Source organism: Apus apus, chromosome 11 (genome assembly GCF_020740795.1).
Source record: "Apus apus isolate bApuApu2 chromosome 11, bApuApu2.pri.cur, whole genome shotgun sequence".
Classification (NCBI taxonomy): domain Eukaryota; kingdom Metazoa; phylum Chordata; class Aves; order Apodiformes; family Apodidae; genus Apus; species Apus apus.
Window position 1 is genome coordinate 15,416,201 of NC_067292.1, and position 15,497 is coordinate 15,431,697.

The window sequence follows — 15,497 nt, forward strand, 5'->3', positions numbered from 1 at the left end:
ACATATTTTGCAAGCACATATACTAGAATCATACAGGCTGCATAGTGGATGTCCCCCCACTACTATTTTAAATCCACAGTAATCCTGTTCCTAACTGCTTCAACGTATAGCAATTCAATATTCAATCACATTTACAATCATACACCCCTTTCCACTCTTCAGTTTGCTTCATCAATTTCTATTAACTTACACTTTTGCCCATCTTCACATCCTTGAAGAAAGATGGAAGATCCAGGTTTCAGCAGACAACAGGGACTTCTGCCAACAGCTCCTTTACAGATGGTCATCTTTGGATGAACAGGAGTGGTCTTGCATGATACCTAAGCTTCAGGTATTCAAGACTGATGATCCATCCTCATTCTGACAGGAACACTCTCATTTCCAGGCATGATGCTACAGCCTTATCTGAGCTTTTGAGTTACTCCTAAGTATAATAGCAAATATAGCATGTGTTAGTCTGTAGCACCTACAGAGCTCTTCGTTTTTCCATTTAATCAGGTTTTTTTAATCTCTGGTAAAAAAAACCCAAAAAAACAACCACGTATATATCCCTTTTTACTTCACATTTAAGTCAGAACTTTTCCATTAAGGGCTGTGCTACAGGAGAGGACCATGGCTGAAGTGTAAGGTGAGCTGTTGGTTAAACAGGGAGGCTCTTGGGAAGCACTCATCCCTGAAGTGCTCTCTCTGTTTTTTTTCAGACCTAAAAAAGGCAATTCCTGTGTTGTGTTGTAGTTGATGTATTTGTGTACTCCTCTGCACAGATGTAAAATAATTTTATTTTTAAAAACAGCAACAACTCTGATGACCCATGGATCACACAATCCCCTCTGCTATACGTGTTCTTAAAAAGGATAAAGACATTTTAAAAAAATTGTGTGAAGTAATTTTTACTCCCTCTTTCCACAAAAGACACTTCTGCTGCTGGTAAATTACTGCAGAAAAGTTTTCAATTACCAGAATTATGAAGGCCTCTAAATTAAAATTTCAATTTCAAATTTTTCTGCCTTATTTTACTGTTTATTAAAATAGAGCTGCCATGCAAAAAGATTATGTGTAATTATTTGTGAAGAAAAAAGATAATTTAAAATGTTAATGTTAAATGTCTATACATTTTAAACCTTAGATACAGTAACCCTTTAAATTATTGTTTCAACTGTTTCTTCCTCTTGCTACCATTAGTGAAGTATTTTATATGTGCACTTGCTCCCTATTTGTGTAATAAATCACAACTAAATATTTTTACCATCTATTTCTTTTAGACTGTTCTTGCACCTCAGAAGAGTTCAACTAACCTAGCAGCATTTATCCTGCCTATTCCTTTCAGAATTATCTCTGACTCTATGAAGTGACCTCTTAATTTCAACTCTTCTACAGGCCTGCTTTCTGTAACTTGAACAAATAATTAAGAGCTCTCTGCCATTGTACCAGCACTGCACTTGCACCACACCTGTTTGTACTTTTAAAAACCTAAAAGCAGAGACTGGTCTTTTCAGCATTAACATAATACTGGCATCTCTCACCAATACCAGACTACATGAATCCTCTGTATTTGCATTTCATAATTTGCTTGATTTTTTTGTTGTTCATTATGTTTTTGTGGCATTCTCTACTTGATTTTGAATTGGTTGTCTTCTCTGTTCTCCTAAGTACTGTTCATAATGCCTTCTCAGATTTGTAAGTTAGCTCCTGAAAATAACCCCTACTCTTCTTCAGACTCAACATTTCCCTCAGCTTCTCCTCATACAACGTGCCTCCCAAACTCCTCACCAGCCTCATTACTCTTCTTTGGACTCTAAGACCTCAATGTCTTTCTTATACTGTGGTGCCCAGAAGTGAACACAGTACTCAAGCTGTGGCCTCACCAGGGCTGAGTACAGGGGCACAACTGCTTCCCTACTCCTGCTGGACACACTGGTTTTGATACAGGCCAGGATGCCATCGGCCTTCCAGGCCACCTGGGCACACTGCTGGCTCATGTTCAGCTGGCCATCCACCAGATGGCCAGATTCTTTTCCACTGGGCTGCTTTCCTCCTGCATTTTTCAACTTCTCACAGACACCTGGGTTGATCTTTTGAAGTTATGGATTTTTTAGTATTCAGAGACTATAATAATTCCTTATTCTTTTTCTGTTTCTATGTCTCTTATTTGTATTATCCTTATCTTCATTGATAAAACTCAGTCAAAACGTTTAACATCTGAGAAATATATTTCTCTCAACCAAAGGTAGGTTACCTTTGCAATGTCTCAAACCCTACTGCTTTCTTCAGTGATCTCATTTCTTTTGTATTCTGAAAACCTCTTATTTTTCTTAGCCCTTTGCACAAACTTGTTTTATTTAGTTCCTTTTGCCTACACTCATCCCTTTGTTCTGTAATCTTTCCATCTTTCCCACCAGCCTCATCTTATGGATGATTGATATATGCATTTCAGCAGTCTCAGCTATTTTATTTATCCCAAATAAATATCCACACTGGATGGCAGGTATAATTCTCTAGCTACAAAACTTTAGCTTTGAAAATCTCCTATTTTCCATCTGTACCTCTTCATGATCCTGATGCTTTTTGGAGCTTTTCTTTCTTCATGCACTTTTTTATTTAATTACAAACCTAACCCAGTTATACCACCTCATATCAAGATACTCTCCCAGTCTTACATCTCCAGTCATACTATATTTGTTATGCACAACTATGAGGATTGCTTCCTTTTTTGTCCAACCTTTAAACTGTATAAAGAATCAGTCTGTGACTTAGCCTACACACCCAGACTGAATTAAAGCTGGATGGAGGGGCAGTTCAGGTATGTCATGTGTTTAAAGGTCTCTGTGTGAAAAAAAAAAAGAAATCTATAATGTTACCCTCAGGATTTCAGGCAATGATATTCCAAGTCTGAAAGAGAGAGAATAAAGAAACCGAAAAAGGATACACACCACTGACTAATCAATTGAAAAGTACGGTAAATGGAAGAGAGAAACCTCCCTGGATTTGCCTTGTGGGCTGATAGCAGTGGCTTTGTATAAAAAGAGAGAGCACTTATGATCTGCTTTCTACTTGAGACATACAAATGAGTTTTTCTGAAGGCATAACCCACTGTAACAAATTCTAAGGTGCTGTGGAAAAATCTCACCACTCCTCAAGATGAAGACTAACTGATGCCCCGTCTACCATGTCTCCTTGCTCAGGCAAAGCTATCTCTGGGAAACAAAAAAGCTGCTGAAGTGCACCAGCCTTTTTTGTAAAACTGAACGACACTGAGGGTGATTGCAACCTTTATTAAGGCTCAGGAAATTCTTACTTTTTTGGATAGGCCTAAGAGTAGGCAAGTTAGAGGCTCCTGTGCTTTGTGCTATTGTCTACATGAAAGAAACCTGCCTATAGGCTTTGAATGAAGGAGAGAGGAGCTCCTTACATCCAAACTTACAGGAGGGAGCCTGGTTTCCAGCCTCCTTCCCAATGCACAGTGCTTCACCACTGGCAGTTAGTTCAATCTCATTTTACTGACACAAAGTCCACCTCATTACTTCTGGATTTTAAATAGATCTTGAGGACCAGAATTAGTGAAAATTCAGTATGTGAGAGAGAGACTATCCAGGGCAGGATTCCTCAAGTACTCATTACATGGCTGAAAAATTGCAAAGTCTCCAAAGAATCAGAGTGTGGCACATAGTCTCAGACCATTGCAAGAGGAGAGAGAGAAACTCTGAGAGGTTCTCAGATAAGTTGAACTTATTTTGCAAACCCACAACTCACCTTTTTTGGTACAGGGACACTTCAGGCCATAAAGGTAAATAGGCAAATATTAAGTGAGGTGACTCAAACATTTACGCAAGCAAAGCCACTCTTATATTTTGTCAGAAAACAAATGAAGTTCAATATTGGCACAGTTTTATAAGCCATCACACTTCACCTTGTTTTTCCACTTTTTTCACAGCCCAAACTTGAAAGGCCAGGTAACCTTGGTGACTACAGAGGTCACACACAACTGCTCAGGGTTGTCCTACAGTTCTCAGGACTTCTATTTGGTTAGGACATGCAGAGGCAAACTCCTCAACAGGTACTGGGGGCAACAGGAAGCAAAATATTAAAAAGTGCATGTGGGGCACGTGGTGGGGATAAAGAAAAGATAAAGCAGAACCCCAGCTGTTCTTTTTATTCTTATAGAACAGGCACAAATTATGCCCTCTGTTCCTTAAAGGCCATTGGACATGAATACATATAAAAATGTAAAAAACAGAGCCTTTGTTTTTATTAACAGAAAATGAAAAGTCCTGCCTTGATATCTGAGTCACATCATGTGTTTGCTACTCAGGTCAGTTGCTACCAGGTTTCTCAAAAGCTGTAAAGAAGCAATCGAAATACAAACTCCAGTGGACTAGATAAACACCTTGCTTTGAAACAATTCAATATTTGCATGGGAGCTAAACAAAAATTAATTTTAATTACAGATGTCAGAACAAATCAGGTTTTATTGAAATGCTTAGCTTAGCTATTTTCTTTTGTGACTCTTGCTCTTTTTCTGTACAACTTAAGTGACATAACTTGATAGGGAAGACATTAGATGGAGACTAGAAGGAGAAAGCTCTGTTCCAAAATGAGGCATGTACCAGTGTTTGGTAGATGGTGCCCTAATTCATTACAGAATAGGATTCATATACTTGCACAGTGAAAAGCTCGGATTAGGCACACAACATAATTTCCATTATGTTAATGTTGCTTTAAAATATATTGCACGGAGTGCTGCAACAATCAAATTATCAATTATAATGTCTACTCAGAGTAGAAAAGTGTTGCAAACAGAGGGCTGATTACTGCTTCAGTACTTCCAATCTGCATACTCATTGTTTAGTACAGGGAAAACAAATTATCTTGTGTTGGCCCTAGTTCAAATTTAATTAAATGAGTGCAAAGCAATTATAATAAAGTACAATAGTATAGTAATGAAAGGAAAATAACTCATTAACCTATTAATCTTTATTTATGTTCCTCTCAAATAAGTATGTAATTTCTTTATCACTGCATCCCATAAGAAATAGCAGGCTCTCACTGCTCATGGTCTGCTGTAGCAGGGCTTATTTTGCTAAAGATCATTCTATGACTTCACTGTTACTATTTATATAGATTTTATTTAATGTGTCTCATTTTTCTCCTCTCCCTTACACAGTATATTTTAAAAACCTTTCCCACATATCTGTGATGTAGATTATAAACCTGTTCTCACTCCCCTTTTCTTTTAACACTTGTCAGTTCTGAAAGGTAAACCTCTCTAGGAGCATTGGTATGCTTCTGTCATCGCATAAGGGAGGGAGCACTCCCAGAACATCTGCTATAAAAGACCATCTTACATTAAGACATGAGATGAAAGCATATTATTTTTAAGAGAACCTGACATAGCTATTGCTTTCCAATCCTTAGGCATATAACGACATCCTCTATTTTCAAATGTGCTTTTTTGGCTCTTCATTCCCAGTTTTATCTAGGTTGCTGGATTGTTTTGTTAGTCTAACAAATCTCAAGTTTTTAGGCAATTAGTCAAATATTACACTGTGGTTTATTTTAATCATGCTTGCTGTATACTAGCTATCATTATTACCTTATCTCTCCAGACCTGGTTTTGTTTTCATTGACATCTTACATTCTAGTGTGTACATTTAATGTCACACCTCAGTGCCTAGCTTATTGCAGCCAGTCAGGTTTGACTCTGCCCTTTCACTAAGCTGAGGCACTCACAAAAAAACCAAAACAACCAACCATACTAAAGACACCCAAACCACCACCAAAACTAAGCTTTGAGGAAGCAGCAAGATAGCAGGAAAAAAAGTTTTCAAAATTTGTACTAAATAGCACATTTTCTTCTTAGGGTTGAAGAAACTAATAACATTACCATGATTTTTTTTTTTCTACTAATTAAAATGAAGTAGAGGTGGTACTGTACCATGAGCAGTGAGCCTGTGTTATCCTGGAGAGCAGGCAGAATTGATAACTGCTATATACACCATAAGAAAATTAAATTAGAAGAACTACAGTTTTTAAATATGGTTTCCACTTCTATATGTGCAAGTGTGATTACTGAAACTTACAGAAGAGACCTGAGGTACCTGCATAAAGCATATAATCAACAGAAATATAATTCTCAATAAACATAAAGGATGAATGAAGGCTCCTTTTGAAAACTGAGAAATACAACCTTCACAAAAGAGTTTGCAAAGTCAGATGCCCCCAGGCTTTTTCCTTGCCATTGGACCTTGTGCAGGCAGGGTCCAATCTTATTACTTTATAAGATTCAAGCAGAACAGCTTCCAAAAAGTTATTAACATTCTCTGAGAGGATTGTAGAGGTGCAAATTTACAGCTCAGATGGCTGAGAAACATACAAGTTCACCATATCTTTCCTCTTCACACATAGCAAAAAAACTTCTGCCTTGTAGAGTGTATTTCTGGTTTCACAATCTGCTGCTGAGAACTCTGTTAGCAAGAAATGGAACTCTTTAATCTTAATGACACTTAATGAGTCACTCTATTCTTTGCACATTTTTAACACTCAGTTCTTTATTTTACACTTATTGCTCAATTCTTGCTTTTATATTATTGCATCACTAGCAGAGCATTAATACAACTACACGCAGAGCTGTGTGTGGCTCTGTCGTGTTGTGTGGGACAAACGACATTGTGGTGATACTGCTGCTGACCTGTTGGTAGGAGTGAACAAGAAGTGCAGCAAAACCATCACCAATAGGTGGCACATTCGCATTTGGCAGAGTATAGTGCCATAATTCCTTGTTTGTTTTTGTTTGTTTGCTTGCTATGACAATGATTCATGTTTTAATTACATTATTTCAACATGTGAAATAACTACATCGTTTAAAGAGGAAGAAAGACAAAAAATAAATTTTGCTAGGTGCAGCCATCAGAATCTCACACGAATTGTCATATTTTTCAGTCCAGAGTTAAATACTTGTCATCAAGCTAAATTAATCTTTATTCTGTGTAAAGCAACCACTAGAGGGGAGTTTAACACTCACATTGCAAGTTCACAACTATATGCTAAACTGCAGAGAAATGTAAAAGACCAGAAATCCACAGTAATTAAAAAAGACCATGCCAAAGCCACAAATTCTCACCATCTTTTCAGATTACTGAGTGAGGTGATTTCTGACTCAATAAAAGTCTAAATTCTGCTGCCAGATGAGCAGACTTGGTCCAGCTTCCTGATACATAAAATGGAGAAATGAAACTGCAGTGAGCTGAGGGAGGGAATATGAAGCATGCTCAATAATGAAGACAAATATAAAACCAAATTGCCAGAGATGAGACAAGAATTCAGTCACTGGACTTTGCAAGCCCTAGAACAGTTACACAGAGACTCTTTTTCTGTCTTTCTCCTGCCTGCAGATCACTGGCCTAATATGGTATTCGGTGAAAATATACAATTCAAAAATACAAAACAATGTCTGCTGCCTACACCTAAAATGTATACCTAACTGCCCTTGATGTTTCCTCCTGTGTGTATCTTGGTTTGAAATGAATTCTTACTGTATTGTGCACCACAGGGAGTGACAAGGTCAGATTTACAAAAAAGCATCAGTGCAGATCATAGGTGAAGTTTTCCTTTAATGCACACAGACACTGTTTCACTCAAGTCAGCTTATACCTGCAAAAGATTTGGCCTTCTTTGTATAAATCATAAACATACCTGCCAGAACATCAGACGTGTTGCTGAATGCTTGGTTGTGGTGGGAATTAGGGCACAGTTCCTCAAGGTTCTGGGCACAGGGAGGTACAACCAATGATGATGACCTCTCCAGTTTTGATCTTTTGTGCACCTAACACTTTAGCCATAAGGAACACTGAAAGCCTAATTGATTTATCCTATTAATAATATGCAATCTTATAATAATACAAGATACTGTATCACAGCATCATATGGAACCCCTCTAGTAAATAAAAAAAAAAACGTAGTCTGCAACGTCCTTAAAATTGCAGTTTGTATGACTGTGGATATTTTTCAGGTGCAAGCATATCTCTGTCACAAGCAGAATATATATTTATGTAGAGGTGTATATATACACACAATTTTTTTATAACTGGGTCTCAGATGTACTTCTACTGATCTTCAGAATAACAGAAGAGTGCAGATTCAAAATAATAAAAGAGATAATGTATCTTCTTGTAGAAAGAAGTAAATACAGTGCACATTGCTTGTCACAAAGAATGTGTTTAATCCGTGCTCTTATTTATAGCATCAAAATGTTTTTGACAGTAGGAAGGGGAGTAAAAAACAAACATGAGACCAAGATAAGAAACAAAAGCATTATCAATTTAACTCAAATGGTATTTAAAGGGATATTTATCATGTACGAAGATATAAATTATATATTTAAAAGTTAAAGATGTCACCTATTACGACACTCCTGTTGTGAACCATAACATGCTATTCACCTAATTTACCCTATCAGTGTAAATCAGTTATTCCACTGAAAATAATGGATTTTTTTTCTGGCATACAATTGATGCAAGCGGAGAATTTGACCCTATATCTAAAACCCTTCAATTAAAGAAATAATTAGTGCACACAGGTGTTGTTTTTCCCTAGTAATTGATGTGCACATCTAAACACTTCTAAAGGCTGGCCATTTGCTTGACAGACAAGAATTTATTTTCCTCAGTAATGAGCACAATTTCATAAGGATGAGCTATTTTTTTTCTCCACAAAATAGAAATATTTCAACACAAAATCTTTCTTATGCCAAATCCTCAAATGCCCCCTAAAGATCTTCTGCAACTTCACTGAGTTTATGCAAGATACTGCAACTAGCCCTACTGCAAGGTACCACCTTGGATACTGGAATGCACTAATTCCTGAATATTTGGAAATGTCCTGAGAATACCAAGATTTCAGAGTGCTGCACTCAGTCTTCATACTGGAAAGCTTCCAGGAACCCACAAATATTTCAAGGCAGGCACCAGAAATCAAAAGGCAAAATGACCAAAAGGCATTTCTTTATGTCTCAACTGAATAATGACAGTATCTTGCTCTCCAGCTCTGCCTCTGCAGGCGTGGTGCAGTTTAGGACAGTGAGAACAGTGACATGATGCCTGGTGATAGGACCAACCTTATAGAACTGATCATGCTTTGGCCTGCAGCCCTTATAGCAGAGAAGCAGTACTTCTGTACATCATAAGAATTAGCCTAGGCAGATTAATTCCCATGATCAAACTCAAGAATGGCTACTCTAAAATGAGATTTCAAGACCACAGTGTATATTAATTGTTCATGAAATAACTAGGAGTCTGCAATGTAACACTGTTGTCTCCACCAAAGACTTAAAATTATTCTACAATATTTCATTAAAATAGTTACAGTGCCATGTTAATGTTTCCACAAATGTGCTGCAAACTCTACATCCAGAACATTCTACAGGTTGTATTTTGTTCTCTATTCTACCTATCAAAGAGGATCATACACATGATAATAGGATGAGTATGGACATCAAGACCTTACAAGCACTGCTTAAGAATTTTCTAGCCTCACAAAACAAGTAGCTCTAGCAAACCCCTTAAAGCTACTGTTTATAAAGTGTGATTCATCTGTTTAATGGTGACAGAGAAGTCAGTATGTACTCCAGATGGTTGCACAGATAACAAATCTACCCTGTTTTTTTGATGCTATGGACAGGGTGTCTGACTGGCTCACTCGAAGATAGATAGGCGGATTGATTGATTGTCAGACAATGACCTCCTCTTTATCTAACAGTTTTGCTGCTAATACACATTTTAGAATAAAAAATCCAGCTATGCATAGAGCTCACTATAGTCTATAGAACTAGTAAAGGAGAGACCTGAAAACATAGGCAGACTTTCAAGTTTACAATTTCAGATGTTTCTGCTGTTCCCTTAGGAAAGAAAAGGGCAAGGACGGAGTTCAAAAATCTATTCAATAATAGAACTTAAGCTCTAAGCTATAACAGGACAATTCTGGGCCTGCACAGTGATTCCCCAACAGCTGGCATATGCACTTTGTAGTACTACAGGCTTTTGGCAAAGAAACTCATCTCACTCTGGATTCTATTCCCAGTGCTGCCTTTCCCCAACTTTTAACCCAGGGCAATTTACCTAACTTATGTCTGTTCCTGGTTAGCCATCTGGTAAATAGATAACATAATTGCATCCTTTATATGCTCATTGTGGGTCTTAATTATGAAACGTCTTAAAGATATGTCAAGATTCTTGGTGAAGAGTTGTGCAATCCATTAATAAATAATAATGGAGGGGGGAATACTAAGAGGAGGGAAAGCATGAAGCTGAATTGTTGCATAGGAGAAATGGTAGCCAAACTGAGGCAGGAGAAACAGAGGCAAATGATTAGTTGATATGATGTGAAAAGAACAGAGCAAATTCACAAAATTAATTGCACTTGAAAATGTAGAAAGGAAAATGGGCTAAGTTGAAATGACAAAAAAGTAAACTTGGAAAAATGGGAAAGGACAGACCTGGCAAAACATAGTAAGTTATGTGTCACTGGAGAGGTGTCGAGATTGGACTGAGCCAGGAAGCTGAAACTGACTGAAAGGAGCACTCTGTGCTTTTTAAGTCATCTTTCATTCTGTTCCAGTTTGCTCATTTCTTTACAGTGCAGCTTACACTGATTGTTCTAATGGATGGCACTGCCACAGGGCATGTGCCCTCTTCTATCTCATCTGAAGTAGGTGGTACCTCAGAGAGTTGACAGCTTCTCCTAAAGGTGTGGCATTTCTGGGACAGACATCTGCACAGACATCTCCCTAACAGCCTAAGGGAAGCGGCACTGACTCCCCTCACCAGCCTGATCATCTGCAAATTACATCATGCAAACTACTTTCACTTCCTAAGCATAATTGCCATAAATGAGCCATTGATTGCTATCTGACACTTAGCTTTTCTGTTTTCATCTCCCAGATGTTTCTGGTTTTGTCACTCTCAACTACATTTATCAGAGTTGTGACAACATATATTGAAAGGACATGGTCCCACTGCAAAGAATTGTATCTGATAAGTACAGCAGAAAATCAGAGTGTTTAAATACATTTTTCACAAATGTAATAGTTTGCAAATGAAACAGTTTACTATTTATGCAGCTCTCATCAGAAAAGTTGCTTTCTGTACTGGATTTCTTCATTGCAAAGGCCATGCACTTCAGATAGCATAGCTGCAAACAAAACCTTTTCCCTTAACTTTTTGAAGTATAATGGGTGTTTATTCAAACAGAGAGGTTTTGTGGGTGTTGGTTTTTATTGTTGGTGGGTTTTGACTGGTTTTTGTTGGTTTTGGTTTTTTTTGCAAGTCCATGTTTCAATTTGAAATCTTTGGATAAAGTTAGATTTAGAAGACCACTAACGTTCTTTTCTGCTTGTTTCACACAGTTTTAAGTCATTGCCTCTTCCTACTGTAAATATAGTGAATACCTATTGCAGTTGTCACTGGATTCAGTTCTCCAGACCCTATTTTATTACAGCATTAGAAAAGAGATGGACTAACGTGAACAATGATATTAATTAGTTTGCACAGTAGGAACTTGGAACAAAAGATTTTTTTCAACCTTTTTCTGTAATCAAACCAAAGCAGGGACCTAGCTCTCAGATTTTATTTTTTAGGAATTAACTTTTTTTCAAAATTACAGAAGTAGTACATTATGTGGGCAGGGTACTTTTTATGTCAAGAAAATTGAGTGATTGGAAGACAACAAAAGTCCACAAAAGCTATCCTTATGCCAACGTATTACTATGGTACTTAAAAGGTACAGCCTAATTGGGGCAGGGGAAGGCATGTGGACCACAGATCCTTTCTACCAATGTGGATGGGCTCTTCTCTAATGTATAATAATAAGTTGTGGTTTTCAAGAATATTTTAACCATACTGAGTAATGTCCCTCAAAAAATGATAAAAAGTCATTAGGTACACTATAAAGAAAAATGCCATTCAGCAAGAAGGAACAAAGATAGTAGAAGGAGGACCTCATAGTTATTTTCTGTATTGCTGAGTCCATGGCACACACTCTGAGATCTACTGAGCAGTAAAATGATTTTGTTCCACGCAGCAAATTTTGAAAAGCCATTTGGCCTCATCACTGGGTACTGAACACTGAGTCTTGCTCAATCTTGCTCTTAAAAGTAGGAATAACTCAAAAGAATTCTATGCCTTTTAGCAATAAAATACTAAATACTAACATTGAGCTTACCTTCTGTCACTCCATTACTCATTTGATTGCTATTGGCAGTGAAGGTGCATCACTTCCAATAAAACTTCATTCCAGCTTTCATGTTTTTCATGGAAAAGAAAGCAAGTGAATCCTTGATCTGCAAAAGATAAATGTTATTTTTTTCTAGTCCATCTGACCAATCTGCCAATGACAGTCATTCATCTGCTGTGGAAAAGTGGTCAGTGCACCATGAATTTGCTAACACTGCATCTACCAGTACACTTTAAGTGAGGCATAATAAACCTTGATCTTTTTTTATGCACTGTTTTTTTGTGTAGGAAAGTATAATCCATTGCCTATTTGCCACTACACATTATTCCTTTACAGAATCACCTTCTACAGTCACAACAAATGTCTTCCTTGGATTCAACAAAACCCACTATTTATTCTTCTTAAAAAATAATATGACAGAGAAAACACCATGTGAAAAATTTAGGCCCATACTTTTCAGTGCTGACATCTGCTGAGTGATGCATCAGAGAAAGAGGGCCTATTATCACCATAAGAACTCAAGAAAATTCTTTCTGAATTCCAGTAAATACCTTTCCTTTCAACAGCTTATTTGAGATATATGAATGTGATGAAATTCTTTGTTCTGTGTGAGTGAAAACATTTTTGTTTTCATTCTGCAAATAACAATCTGTAACTCCCAATGACATTAGAAAGAGTATTTATCTTTGCAGTGCTCCATGGAAGTTGTTTGAACACCTCTGTCAAAACTTTTCAGCCTGACAGCTACATTGGTGATCATTCACACACACAAAATTGATCACTTAAGGGGCTGGAAAAGTACTGAGCCTTTCACTGCCTATGCAGTGGTATTTTCCTCACAGCACACATTTCAGTAAGTCTGCTTCAAAAAGAGTGTACTACTGAGCTGCATTTTTCCTCTAACATACTCATGATTCAGCTTCTTCTATTATGCATCTTCCAGAAGAACCAATATGGCAAGGAGAGCACCAGTCAGTTCACATCTTCCACCCAAAGTAGATTAAAAGATATTTACTGTATCACAGATGTCTTCTTTTCAGAAAAATGTTTCTTTACATATTTATTAGCTTTCCCCTATGATCTGGGCAAGCTTCTTCACTTTTTTAAGGGATGACAGGAGAAAGGAGCACATCCAAACTAATGCAAATTCAAATAAACCTACACATGTGTATCATCTGATTCAAAGAGCAGGTTTCAGCTTGTGCATACTGCTGTATCGCACCTAAAGTTAAAGCATTCACAATAACAGACACATCATGAGCCCAACCCAGTCTGTCATCTGCACACAGATGAAATAACAGTAATTACATAAAATCACAACAGAAAATAGCAGTAATGCTCCCTGTTAAATGCATTTTGCTTGTGTATAAGAAAGCAAATATTACCATTACTTTGACTCCACTGCTCTTTCCAGTGTCGAGATGAATGTAAAAAAGATTTGTTTATTAATATGAGATACATTTCTCTCACTCCAACACTGAGATTCCTTTAAAAGATAAGTGATTAGAAACACTCCCATATGAGTAATTATTACTTTATATACACATATTATTACACTTACCTTGTTTTTTTCATCTTGACTAATAGAAAAATAAAATGCCATATAGATACATAACTTATTATAAAGGAATAAAACAAGTAGGCTCATGACATGCTAAGTAATGCAATGTATAATTACTGGATACAACACAAATTAATACACTTTCTATGTTTCATGCAGGAAACACACTTAAAACACCATGCTAGTGATTTCTTGCCCTCCAGTTTAATTTTTTCCATTCATTAAAAAGTATGTCTCTTCTAATGTACACACTCTCTAGAGGAAGACTGCAACTGTACTTATAAGCACACAATTATGTTCACTGATATCCTGTATTCTTCATTTATTTGAATCAGGAAAAATATTTGAAACAGCTTAACTCACACAGTAGGTACAACTTCCACTTAATAAAACACTGAAACAGTGATCAGCTAAACAGCAGCAGAGGCTCATACCCATGAGCTTTGTTTGCTCAAATAATATTCAAAGTCTTTCATGGATTCACTACAAGATATTCCAGTTTTTCCTTTAATTTATCAAAAACTACTGAAACTCTTTTCCCCTAATGTGTTTTCCCATAGCCAGAGGAGCAGCAAGAACAGAAAATCTTTAGAATCTGAAGTAATCATCTGACTTACTTTTCCAAATTATTATGAAAGTTCTTATTTAGCTTTCATTTCATGGCAGCACCAAGTACTGTGAATCAGTACTCCCTTCCACAATGACAAACAACAGCAAAGCAATCCTTGCTCCAAAGCCATTCCATATAATGAAGTTATTAAAAATAGTAATGCTGATCATTATGGCCTGTCTCTAAGACTGCATATAAATTAATCAGCAAATGCCACATCAAAAATTACATAATCATATACTGCAAATATGATCTGCTCAAGGACACAAGATCAGCACTTCTGCTCCACAGCTTCAGGACTGTGTTTGCACTGAACAGTACTTTAGAAAAATAAATTCACAAAATGCTTTGATATGAACCTAACTCTTCATGTGTTTGAGTAAAGGCAAACCATAAATATCCCCTTGCAAGAGCACACAGCTAAATCAGTCTTTAACTTCTAGGTACACTATCTGAACTACCTTTACATTGTTACAAGGTTCCTAGAAAGGGCTGGATCTGTTTAGGGTATTAATTGGAGCTCACACATTTCCTAAATTCCAGCAGGGCTGCAAAGTTTCACTTTAATAATACCATTATCAAACTTCTCTGCAAAAAAGGAAACAAAGGAATATTTATATGCTTAAGATAAATCTTCCTGAGTTTCAGAATTATGTGCATGCAATTCACACACAGAGAAATTTTTGCCCTTTTTTCTTCATAGTCATCTTATCTGCACCGCCAAACAAACTTGGTAGACTCCATAATAATTACATAGAAGTGTGCATTCCATGCTTGCTTCTGCAGTTCTAAGCCTTTGACTCATAGGTTCACCATGGATTGGGTTTTTTTGTGTAGAGATTTATACTAATTTCTCATCTTAAACAACACGTTTCTTTAATTACTAGGCTTTTTGCATACAAAGGTTCAGCCAGTAGCCATTCTCATTTCAATAATTATAAGATACATGTCTTGGGTTAATAAAACCTACCATCTATGCAAGGAAAAGCACACTATCACGTATTCAGCATCCATCAGTTTTAAAATGCTAACACACCAAGGGTTTGCTATAGATTTAAATTTGAACTAGAGTGAGAACCCTGTTTAAGCTTAGGGGAAATGTGG

General features: G+C 36.9%; 1 long non-coding RNA gene across 1 annotated transcript in view; it reads right to left on the reverse strand.

The window, feature by feature from the left end:
- Positions 1–222: 222 nt before the first annotated feature.
- LOC127389261 (uncharacterized) overlaps positions 223–15,497 on the reverse strand; it is a 56,585-nt gene continuing 41,310 nt past the window's right edge. The window contains exons 2-3 of the long non-coding RNA XR_007890605.1: positions 12,211–12,328; positions 223–424 (exon numbers count right to left, since the gene is read on the reverse strand). This is a non-coding gene — a long non-coding RNA (uncharacterized LOC127389261). The remainder of the gene's footprint in view (positions 425–12,210; positions 12,329–15,497) is intronic.